The 13015-nt window shown below is 38.7% G+C and overlaps 1 long non-coding RNA gene across 1 annotated transcript; it reads left to right on the top strand.

Moving 5' to 3' along the window:
• Positions 1 to 1130: 1130 nt before the first annotated feature.
• Positions 1131 to 12897, top strand: LOC125363168. Its single transcript, XR_007213183.1, has 3 exons — positions 1131 to 1143; positions 12666 to 12792; positions 12874 to 12897. It is a non-coding gene; the product is annotated as an uncharacterized LOC125363168 (long non-coding RNA).
• Positions 12898 to 13015: the final 118 nt, after the last annotated feature.

The following is a 13015-nucleotide window of genomic DNA, read 5'->3' on the forward strand; positions in this document are numbered from 1 at the left end:
ATCTTATCCGATGTCCAGGGTTGAATTCTGTCCCTTCAAAAAGTGTTTTCAACTGGCTAGTGGCTCACACCTGTAATCTTAGCTACTCAGGAGGCTGAGATCGGAGGATCGAGGTTCAAAGCCAGTCCTGGCAGGAAAGTCCATGAGACTTTCATCTCCAATTAACCACCAGAAAACTGGAGTGGTGCTGTGGCTCAAGTGGTAAAGCACTAGCCTTGTGCTGGACCCCAGGGATAGTGCCCAGGACCAGAATCCAAGCCCCACAACCGATTTAAAAAAAACGTGTTCAATTGTCACCCTCCAGTACCTATGAGCATACTTATTTGAAAAAGTTCTTTTCAAGTGACTAAGTTAAGATTATTGGAATAGTTTCTAATCTCACACGATTGGTGTCCTTATTCACAGGGGAGTATTTGTACATAGGAATTTCTAGGGTTTGGATGTTGTTTTCCCCCCAAAGGTTAATGTGCTGGAATTTGGTCCCTAGTGTGATGGTAAAAGGTGGTCAGTTTTTAAGGTAGTTATTAGATTCATTTTGCTAGTTATGATAATAGATGATTTGTAGTTTTTCAAAAAATGATAAACTGGAGATGATCATTGTTATGTTATAAGTATCTTATAACAAAATGCACATATATAGACACAAAACATATTGGGAGAAAACTAGTCAGCTGTCTAGATGCTATCACTATGAATGCATGATGCCTTGTAGATTATGTCAGTATTGTACCTGTTATATCTGAAATACTAAATTTTTTTCTTTATTGTCCTTTTCATGCCAAAACTTGTCACCTCTTCCAGCTGCCTTGAGTTTGTTGGTGGTGTTAAGGAACCTACAATAAGAGACTGATAAGCTCCAGTCTTGTGGCTTGAATTCAGGGCCTGGGTACTGTCCGTGAGGCTTTTTTTTTTCTCAAGGATAGCTAGCGTTCTACCACTTGAGCCACCATTCTACTTCTGGCCTTTTTAGTGCTTCATTGGAATAAGAGTCTCATAGACTTTACTACCTTAGCTAGCTTCAACTGAGATCCTCATATTTCAGCCTCTTCAGTAGCTAGGATTACAAGCATGAACTGGCACCTGGCCGGATTTCTCATTCTTAATCAGGAAAAATAAAGCTATTATTTCTATGTGTGTGTGTGTGTGTGTGTGTGTGTGTGTGTGTGTGTGTGTGTGTGTATGGATATATAAAATCCTAGATAAAAGGTATTTTAGATGAGATTGGGCACGTTCAGGGTGGTATGGCCATGGAATAAACAGTATTTTAGATGGATCTAGAGATCATAACATTAAATAAAGTAAGCCAGACTCAAAAAGACAAAGGTCATGACATGTTTCCTCTGATCTATGGATATTAGATCTAAAATATAACCATTTATATAAGTTCATACAGGATCATGTATGTATGCCAAGTATGATATATGCTTGTGTGCGATACTATGGAAAACCCCTTGGGACAATTAACCTAAACTTTAACAAAAATGACTATTAGAAAGTTGAAACATGGGCTGGGAATGTGGCTTAATGGTAGAGTGCTTGCCTAGCCTGTATGAAGCCCTGAGTTGCATTCCTCAGTTCCACATAAGCAGAAAAAGCCAGAAGTGGTGCTGTGGCTCAAGTGGAAGGAGAGCTAGCCTTGAGCAAGTCCCAGGACTGGCAAAAAAAAGTTGAAACGTGCCGTTTGTTGTGTAAGTACTCATAAGAGAGGGGGCAGAAAAATAAAGATGGGGAGGAAGATAAAAAAAATCAGAATACTTCATGTATATGTGAATAGAGCAAGATTTTGATGAGACTTAATGAGACTGGTTTGGGAAGGGGGAGAAGGAAGAATGATTATAATCAAAGTGTACTATATACATAAATGCCAATGTTAATTGTTTATGTACATGTAAAAGGACATGTAAAAATGGAACTCCCATGTACAACCAAGTGATGCTAATAATGAAAGAATGTGTCTCTTTTAGATTTATTTCCTTGCTTTTCTTCAAATTAAAACCAGGTGTTACAAATTATAGTCAATGAAAAATAAATTTACTTGTTTCCTGGATTAACACACACACACACACACACACACACACACACACACACACGATAGCAACATAATTCAAATGCACACAAAATTCATTGTGTGGATGTTGATACTAAATTTCCTGAAAAATTATACTTCTATAACATCTAACAAAAAGATAATACATACCTATAAGACTTTAAATGTCCATTGAAAAAACACATTGTTGATTAAAAATGTTGACTTGAAAAAAATTATGCAAACATATTTTATTGCTGTACAAGATTGCCCTCTTGTGTTTTCTCTAGTTAAGTCACTATTGTTTTTATTGATTTAATTTTCAGCTTTTAACTTGTCTATCTAAAATTGATTTACCACTTAATGAACTCCAAAGCCATATACTCAAACACAGACCAGAGTTAGTGGTAATAGCCTATGGTTTGTGGTGTGCTATATCACTTTGCATCTCTACACTCATTTATAAAACTCTATGCTCTACTGTTAAGGAAAACCATAGTCAAACAGAAATAGATACATCAAAAATGTAAACTAATATAAAAAATTATAAGCCATGATACTAGGGGTGAAGTAGGGGATGAAAAAAAAAACAATGCCAGGTGCTGCTGGCTCTGTAATCCTACTCAGGAGGCTGAGATCTGAGGATTAAGGTTCAAAGCCAGCCTGAACATGAAAATCTGTGAGACTCTCATGTCCAACTAACAACCAGAAAAATGAACTGTGCCAAGGACAGTGTCCAGTCCCTGAGTTCAAAGAGAGAGAAAGGGAGGGTGAGGAAGAAAGAGAGGGAGAGAAGGCGAGGAGAGAGTGAGAGTAAGAGGGAGAGGGAGAGAGAGAGAGAGGAGGCTAATCTGACTAAAGTTTAATTAGTGCATGTATAAAAACCACCATAGTGAAGCCCTTTGTAAAACTAATATACACTAAAAAATGAATGACAGGAATATAAAACAGGCTTTGTTGGGGGGTGGGTTCTAGTAAGGAACAGGAGGATGAATATGGTAGAAGTATATATGAAAATAAAATAATAAAACTTGAGGGTGGTGTGCGCACGTGCGTGCACACAAACGCGCGCGCACACACACACACACACACACACGTCCTGGGACTTGAACTCAGGGCCTTGGCACTGTTCCTGAGCTTTTTTGCTCAAGGCTAACACAGCCACAGCTCCACTTCTGGCTTTTTGGTGGTTAATTGGAGATAAGAGTCTTGTTGGTGGGCTGGGATTATGGCCTAGTGGTAGAGTGCTTGCCTCATATACATGAAGCCCTGGGTTCGATCCCTTAGCACCACATATATAGAAAAGGCCAGAAGGGGTGCTGTGGCTCAAGTGGCAGAGTGCTAGCCTAGAACAAAAAGAAGCCAGAGACAGTGTACAGGCCCTGAGTTCAAGCCCCAGGACTGAAAACAAAAGAATCTCATGGTCTTTCCTGCCCAAGGTTAGCTTTCAACTGTGGATACTCATATCTCAGCCTCCTGAGCAGCTAGGGTTGGCATGAGTCACCTGCACTTGGCCTTGAAATTATTTTAAGAAAGGGAGAGGATGAGGGCAAGTGATAGAGGATATGAGGCTGATGGGGTATACTTTGTGCCTGAATAGAAATATCACCATGAAATTCTCTTGTATAACAAGTACATACTAACAAAAATGTTTTAAAAAATGAAATGAAACAAACCTTTAACACTAACGTCCCACATTACTAACTTATGAAGGGTGTGACTAATTAGTATTTTAGTGCAGGTCTGCCTTACTGTCCTTACAGTTTTTCCCTTTTACTTATTTACTTACTTTGTATATAAAAATAAGCAAATTCTGTATGATTTTGAGTGTTCCCTGGTGTATTATATTAATAATACAATAAAATATTATATATTTAATGCTATCAATTAGAACAGGTACTCATGTGTTGCTAGTAGAAATTAAATTTGTCACATATACCCTTTATTATGGTGCTTGGGATTTAACCAGGGCTTGGCAAGTGTTTGATCACTGGGCCACAAAAAGCCTGGTATTTTGGGGATAAGTTCTTTTTTTATTATTTTAAGTTTTTATTATCAAACTGAATTACAGGGAGGTTACAGTTTCATACATTAGGCATTGGATACATTTCTTGTACTGTTTGTTACCTCGTCCCTCATTCCCCCCTCCCCCTTTCCCTTTCCCCCTCGCCCCCATGAGTTGTTCAGTTCATTTACACCAAACAGTTTTGCAAGTATTGCTTTTGTAGTTGTTTGTCTTTTTTTTTTTTTTTACCCTGTGTCTCTCGATTTTGGTATTCCCTTTCAATTTCCTAGTTCTAATACCAGTATACACAGTTTCCAATATACTCAGATAAGATACAGACATAGTGTAGGTACAACCACAGGAAGGTGATACAAGAAGATCATCAATAATAGAAGCTACAGTTACACATGGCACGTTGAAAGTAGTTACAACTGTGATATAACAATTGTTTCCATAACATGGAGTTCATTTCTCTTATCATCTTATGTGTTCATAAGGGTATAGCTATTGGGCTCTTGTGATCCTCTGTGGGGATAAGTTCTTGAGCCATTAGACCTCTGTCTCTGCTTTCAAGTGTTGGGATTACAGACATGTTCTAGTATACCTAGTTAGTATACCCTTTTTAGCAAATCAAATCAGCAATGTGCATTAAGAGCCTTAAAAAAGATGTTTAGATTTATAGTAATAGTTGTCATTTGGTGATGGTGCTACATGTTTCTGTTTTTCAGTTGCCTGTATTATCCTTATTTTTATGTCCAACATGTATTAGTGTTTAAATGAGGAAATACCCATGTTCTTAGTATTGGTAGAACCAAGATATTTTCCATCCTCAATAACATCAAAGTACATGTTATAAAGATTCCATAAGGAAATTCACTGAAAGCATTGAACAATAGGAGTAAAGGAGACAAGCAGAAAGCAATGGAGGTAGTTAATCTGACTAAATTATAATATATGCACATGTGAATTACCATGGTAAATTCCTTTTCTACAATTATAATGGAAAAAAGTCAGAGGAAAATTAAACAGGCTAGGTTAGGGGTATGTGAGGGCAAAGGACAGGGTGAGTATGAATATAGTTCAAGTACTTCATATGCTTGTATGAAAATAGAACAATAAAATTTGTTGAACTTTTTTTAAGGAGGAAGGATGAAGAAGAGAGACAGAGAGGGTTGAGTCTCATTGGGCATGTGAGGAAATGTCACAATGAAATCTCTTCTTATATAAGTATTACTAATAAAAGATCTTTTTCTCCCCCCCCCTTTTTTTTTTTAAAGAAAAGGCTACTATCCCTCTTTGCTCAAAAGGGAATTCAGTGGGTTGTGTAAGCTCACAGAGCTTTTCTAAAGAAAACCAAGACTTTAGTAGCAAGCTCAGGATATAGCATCGTGTTGAGTGAGTAGAGGGAAATGAGGACACCTGCACCACTAAGAGGGAGAAAGTTAAGATGGATATCCTCCCTATATTTGAATCTTTGGAGAAACTGGAAATAGATCATCTATCCCTCCTCCAAACATACAAAAGAGCAGAGAAGACAGCAATCATTTATTAAATGCTTATGAATACTAGGTTGCTTGTATAGGGCCAGAAGCTAAATGTACTGAATTACTGAAGGGAATTGAGCCAGGATAGATGAGCAAAAATTGGGCATGGTAAACAGCTGCCAGAAATTCAAAAAAACCTAAGCTTAAAGCAAATAGGAGATATCCATCCATCTACTTCTCTTAAGATTAAGGGATCAAAAGTTATTTTAGGAGAAAATGAGGGAATAAATTAGGGAAAATGAGGTCTGGAGAAGGCAACTCAGAAAGAGGTATTTAGAAACACAGAAGCATAATCTTTGCTTCTAAAATAAACAAGATGCCTTCCTTATCTCAAGGATAAGTATCTGTTTTATGGCAGGATGCATTCTTCCCTGGAAGAAATGCCTCAAACATCCAGGAACTCAGACAGTGTAACAGGACTTATCTTTACATAACTTTAACATCAGTCATATAAATACTCCCAACGCAAAAGAGCTGTGTGTCTCTCTCTTTGAGAGTACCCACACTCTATTAAAGTGTCTCTAAATTTTTGCTTGTCTGTTTGTCAGCTTGCCTGCTTGCTTACTTACTCAATAAATCTCTGCCAAGTTTTCTTACATTATGATATGTCCATAAATCTGTCATTGAAGTCAAGGACCATAACTGAAGAGTCCTGAACTTTAGAGGGAAACTTCAAACCCCTCACATGCATCCAGTGACAGAATGAAAGATGGTTATAAGACTCACCTCCCATTTTCTTGTAGGATCTCCTCAGCTAAATGGTAGATAAAAAGCTGGCCTTTCTACCAGAGGTTTTGCAACAAGCTCTTATCTCCCTTCTGCACCACCAACCTCAATCTTTTTTCCACATTGTACCATGAGTGATATTTTCAAAAAGCAAATCTTCAACAGACTCCCAATGTCCCTTGGAATAAATTCAACTCCCTCCTCCCCCCACTATAGCTGATAAGGCCCTTAGTGATTAGGCTTCACTTTTCTACCCCTCTAGGCTCCACAGCTGCTTCCTATCTTGCCTTCCAGGTCTTCTGATCTTCAGCAAGCTTTGCCTCTGGAATTCTGGGTTAAAAAAAAGACCTACCCTTTATCTTCTGTCTAACTAACTGAAATAACAGGCTAGGTTTGCTCAGGGTTACATTATCATGTATAAAACAGAAGCTTTAAGGCTGTGCTAACTGTGACCCACTCCATTTTGAACAGCAATAGTTTTGACCTTAGCTATTCCATTTTGAGCATAACTGCCAAAACAGAAAGAATGCCTTTAGATTTTGTTTATGCAAGTAAACAACCACCATCTGGGTACATTATGCAAATAAAAACTGCTACCTACAAACTTATTCAATTAAAAACACACACACACACACACACACACACACACACACTCAGATAGCTGAGTGTATCAAACTGAAGTGGGGATGCTAGGTCTAATCTGCACCATCTTGGCCACATAGTAGATAGTGAATTGGGTTTAACTGATGCCATCTTGTCTTCATGGTGGAGGAAGGGAAAGTCCTACCTCTCAGGTGGTTGGATGTGCCTGAATTCCTAGAGGCAGAGGAGGAGAATTGGATAATAGGTTACTGGACCTGTCAGTCCTGTGCCTTGCACTTGGACTCTCCAGTTTCCTGTGACCTTGCTCCCAGACTTGACCCTATTTTAGGCCCAGACCAGCTCAGACACCATTATGCCAGGCCTTGTGTGCTGTGTGTCCTGTCTCCTGTCTTGCCTCTAGTCAACATGGCATCCCACTTCAGCGCTCCACTGGGGTTGATCTGAGTTGTTGGCATTGTTTTTCTGCTCTTTCTTTCCTCTTCTGCTTTCATGGCTCAGTTCTCTATCAGTGTTAAGTAGGGATGCAGGGCTTTGTGACTATAGTCCACCTGCAGATACCAGCGCTCCAATAAAGACTGCCAATCTGACCTCTCAAAATATGCCTTCTCTGTATCTCACCAACTGGATTTACCTTACAACAAAAACTCTACCAGATAAAGCAGGTCTATCCATGAACTTATCGAACACAATGATTCATGTATTCTCATCTGAATCATATAAAAAGAGGGACATCTAGTACTGAGAAACACCAACATGTCATTACATTATCCTATGCATGCCTAAAGAATCAACAGCCTGAGCTGGTGCTCAAGCCTATAATCCTAGCTACTCAGGAGGCTGAGATCCAAGGATCACATTTTAAAGCCAGCTTAGGCAGGAAAGTCCATCAGACTCCTATCTCTGATTAGGCACCAAAAATAAATAAATAAATAAAGCCAAAAGTAGAGCCGTGGCTCAAGTGGTAGAGAGCTAGCCGTGAGCACAATAGCTCAGGGACAGTGCCCAGGCCCTGAGTTCAAGCCCCAGAAACAGAAAGAAAGAAAGAAAGAAAGAAAGAAAGAAAGAAAGAAAGAAAGAAAGAAAGAAAGAAAGAAAGAAAGAAAGAAAGAAAGAAAGAAAGAAAGAAAGGAAGGAAGGAAGGAAGGAAGGAAGGAAGGAAGGAAGGAAGGAAGGAAGGAAGGAAGGAAAATAGGAAGGAAGGAAGGAAGTAAAGAAGAGAGAGAAAGAAAGAGAGAGAGAGAGAGAGAGAGAGAGAGAGAGAGAACAGGTAATAAATTCCCATCTTTGTTTCCTGGGCTTTAGCTCAGCTCAATCTCCTTTCTAGATGTGACCCATTCAAACTAACAACCTTCTGGATTCAGAAAGCCTGAAAATCAACTTCCTCTGAACTCAACTGTGTATCTGAAACCAGCTGTGCACTTTGAACCACCATTTGAACATCAGAGCAACTCTGCCATTTGATTCCACAGACCTCAATATCTAAGTGACAGCTCTATGACTGGGTTCTGTACTAGTATGTTATCTGTCCACTCTACACATCTATGACTCTATTCATCTACATCCTTCTCTGCTCATGCCCTGAGCAAGGTTTCAATGCTGAGGCTGCTTTAACCCTTTCCTAGCCATCAGGTAACCTCTATATTAGTGTGAAGTACAACGTGAGAACTAAGCTTAATATTAGTAATCAAGACTGGAATCAAAACAAAACTGTGTTTCCAGTGGTCTAGGCTATCAAATTATCTCAGTCATAGTTGGGAGTATCAATGCCAATGCAATTGCTATAGCTTGTGAATTCCTTGTTTTTCAATAAATTGTGGAAAGACATAAGCAAGTCCATCTATGTTTCTGATGGAGCTTGCTCATGATACTAACTTATGCTTCCCCTCTAAGTCTCTGACTAAATGTTGCTTTTGTTGAGAAACCTTATCTTGTCCCCACAATGTGTATCTTTCCTAGTCATTGCTTTCCCTAGTGTAGCCTTTTCTAGATGTTATGAAAGTCTGCAGTGCTAGTGATTGAACTCAGAGCCTAATGTGTGCTAGGCAAATACACTACCACACCTCAGCCTTAAGTCTCTGGTTTAGCTGTTCTCCCCATCTGGACTATGGGCTCCAAGAAGACAAGGGCAAAGTCTTCCCTGTTTTCCTTGGTACCTATAATGCCTAGCAGAGAAGTAACAGCTGTTCATCAATGAATGGATAAGTGGGCCATTAAGTGAGATAATTTAATCATAGCTGACCTCCCCAAACTTCTTGAGCTTTTTGTTTTGTTTTGTTTTTTGTTTTTTGTTTTGGCCACTCCTGGGGCCTGGACTCTGGGCCTGAGCACTGTCCCTGGCCTCTCTTTGCTCAAGGTTAGCACTCTGCCACTTGAGTCACAGCGCCACTTCTGGCCATTTTCTGTATATGTGGTGCTGGGGAATCGAACCCAGGGCCTCATGTATATGACGCAGGCACTCTTGGCCATATCCCCAGCCCGCCCCAAACTTCTTTTAAAAGGTACTGCTGGAGGGAGGAGGTAACAAGTTGAACAAGAAATGTACTCACTGCTTTACATATGAAACTGTAACCCCTCTGTACGTCAATTTGACAATAAGTAAGTAAATATTTTTCAAAAAGATTTAAACTATAGTACTAAATTTAAGCTCATTTAGGGAGCTTTTTTCTTGTTATTGTAGAGTTGGTATACAGAAGGGTTACAGTTACATGAATGAGGTAATGAGTAATAAGTACAACTCTTTTTGAACCATGTCTTCTTTTCGATCACTCTCTCCCACTCTTTCCCTCCAGTCCCCACCCACAAGATATCCAGTTCATTTTCCACATAGTGTCTACTGAGTATCATTGCTGTATTTCTTCATCTTGTTCCACCTTCTATGTGACCTCCCAAATACAAACAAACAAGACAAAAGGAAAAGAAAACATAAACAGCAACAATGGCAACTAAAAGAAAGGTATTGCTGGTTGCATATCTTTTAAAAAAACGATACACGTTATGATGCTGAAATATAGCATTCTGGGAATGCTGAATTACATTCAGCATGAAGTTCAGAATCCTTAAAGATACTTTCCAAGGCTTTTTTTTGGGGGGGGGGGTGGGTGTCCATTCTGATGCATTGACTAATTTCTTATATTAAAAAAAAAAATCTAGGTGCCAGTGGCTCATGCCTGTAATCCTAGCTACTCAGGAGGCTGAGATTTGAGGATTGCAGTTCAAAACAAGCTCAAGCAAGAAAATCTGTGAACTTCTTTTCTCCAATTAACCACTAAAAAACTGGAGTGGAGCTGTGGCTCAGTGGTAGAGTGCTAGCTTTGAGCAAATAAAAGATCAGAAAGAGCACTCAGGTCCTGGGATTCAGACCCAGGACCATTTCCCCACTTCTAAAAATGAAAGCTGTCTCCATCCAACAACAACATAGTAAAATATGAGAAAATACTTACAAAATTTTTTTTGCCAGTCCTGGGGCTTGAACTCTGTGTATGCACACACATACACATGTATAAACACATACACACATGTGTGTGTTTCCAGTTACATGTGGAAACTAGACATAAGAGAAATACATATCCATGGACATGTACATACATGTATACACATACACACATATATAATTTTTACATGGATAACCTTGGAACATGAATCAAACTTAGAAAGAAAAGGAGAAGAGGCAAGGGAAAAAGAAAATGAAAAATTTGGAATATAATAAATATATATGAAAACAACTAAAAAACTTAATGAAAGCTGTTAATCAATGGAGAGATGGGGGCAGGGAAAGAGAAACAGACTGTGAGTAGTAATAGCAGGAGGGGGTTGGGCTAACATGGAGGATTAAAAAAAAAAAAGATTGAATAGTGTCCAGATAGATTATTTGTAACTATAAACAATGAGACCTGTTGAAATAGTTTTGGGAATTGGAGTAAGAAGAGCAGGGGGAGGGGATGGGAACACATTGTAAAAGTGTGGAATTGTAACAAAGAAAGGCTAATGTAAGTGAATAACATTTTTTAAGTTCTTCCTTTCAAAATAATAAAAAAAACACAAAATGCCTATTCAGAATAAGCAGAAATGTCCCTAAAAATACCTAACATATATTTAATAAAAAGCTTGGAAGGAAAGGTATTAAAATTTATAATGTGATTATCTATGAGGGCCACCATGTGTAAATATACATATAAGATAAATTTCTTTACATACAGTCATTTAAAAGCGTTTCTAAGACTAAAGGATAGGCTTGTGGCAATCAACCAATGATACAGTTAGTTGAAGTGGATTAAGGGTGAGGCCAAAAGGATTCACCCAAGAATTACCTCTGGACACAGAAAGGCCCTAGGTAAACAGTTCAGGCTGCTAGCCAGAGAACCCCTCTGACATGGCACCACCTACATCAACAGAACCAGGAAGTTACTTTTTCTTTTGCTTAACAATAGGCCCCAGTGATAAGCAAAATTGCCTTCCTCCAAAGCTCCCAGAAGTGTAAAAAGACCAAGAAGATCAAAGGAACCATTAGCCACTCCCTGAACTTCAAAGCTTGCTCCCATGGGAACTCTGAGAAGCAGATGCATGTTTATACATCACTGAAAGTCTCTCATTACTGTGTATAAATATAACATTAAAACAATCTTGATAACCATATCCCTTCTATTTCCTATGTTCAGGTCTTAGATTTAACAGTTAGGTATACATACTGAAATGCACAACAGATCAAAATGGATTAGGAATTGAGACCTATCCACTACCATGAACATTACTATACTTTATAGCATTACACTTTCTTTCTTTCTAAATCTAGATTAAGTGTCTTGGTTGCTTCTGTATTTTCTCATACAGGAAAAGTAATGAAATAAGCATTTTATTTCAAATTTGTATTTTAATGTAACATTTAAACAAAATATATAAAGTTATTTACCTTTTCTGGACTGGTTTCATAGACTCACTAATAATGAGAAAAGTCCTTTCGTTGAAGTGTTTTCTTGCAAGCTATGATGACCTAGAGCCAAAATAATTTATGTAAATATGGGTTGATGTGTTGGCATTGAATACATTGCCTTAACGATAAAAATTCATCTATAAGTGACGATTTTAAGCAAACTTAAGTCCTAAGTCATCATGTTATGTGATAAACTCCTATATGAGCCTTGGGAAACAGGCATTTATATTAAGTGATATCTACTGAAAAGGTGGACACCCAGGTCAATCTTGAATTCATGCTTCCAGAATATAATTTAGCATTAGAAAAAAAGACATAACTCATAACTCACTAAGAAGTATTTCTTAGACGAAGTCATAATCAAAGAATCATAAACAAGAGCAGACACCAGTCCAAAGCACATAGAACAAGTGTACAGTGCAAGTCAATTTTTCAAGTATCAGGAAGAGATGATAGAAAAAGAGATAGAGAGGTAGAAGGGGTGAATCAAGACACTGGATGATTCAAGAGCAAAGTAAAGACAAATCACTAGGCATATTTGGGAAGCTGAAAGCAGTTGAGCAAAAAATTCATTCATTCAAATAGCAGCCATTCATTGAATGTCTTGAGCTGTAGTTGTGACTGGCAGGAAATAATGAAAAGCAAACAACACATCAAAAGGTGAGTTTCCAGAACCACACATCAGGAAGAAATTGACTTGAGAACTAAGGAGTCCAAAGACCTACTTTGCTACAGTAGCATTACAACAAAGGCTGAGACAGAGAGAACCCATTAATTGAAGAGTAGGCCATGTGAGTGGAGGCAGTGAGAAAGTGGATACTTTAGGCAGATTAGCCGTGTCTGCCTTGGTAAGGAGTAGACACAGGATGGGAACAGGAAATACCTCTGAATGAAGCCCATTTTAAAACTGAAGAGGCAGCAATCAACAAAGGTAACGTGGGAAATTCACCATAGAGAAACAGTGCTAGCACCCATCCCCCATGACAACTGAGAGACAGCATCTGGCCCACTGGAAGGAGGGAGAGAGACAGGAGTCCTGAAGAACTGAGAGGAGCCCTCTACCACCCTCCAGGAAGTGAGAAATACGTTCAGATGTAGGTGAATTTAGAGGCCAGAGGGTACAAAAGTGGAAAGGAGCTGCTGCAATACAATCTGGGGTGTGTGAAACAGGACTGAGAGTTGGA

This window comes from Perognathus longimembris, chromosome 14 (genome assembly GCF_023159225.1).
Source record: "Perognathus longimembris pacificus isolate PPM17 chromosome 14, ASM2315922v1, whole genome shotgun sequence".
In the NCBI taxonomy this organism is placed as follows: domain Eukaryota; kingdom Metazoa; phylum Chordata; class Mammalia; order Rodentia; family Heteromyidae; genus Perognathus; species Perognathus longimembris.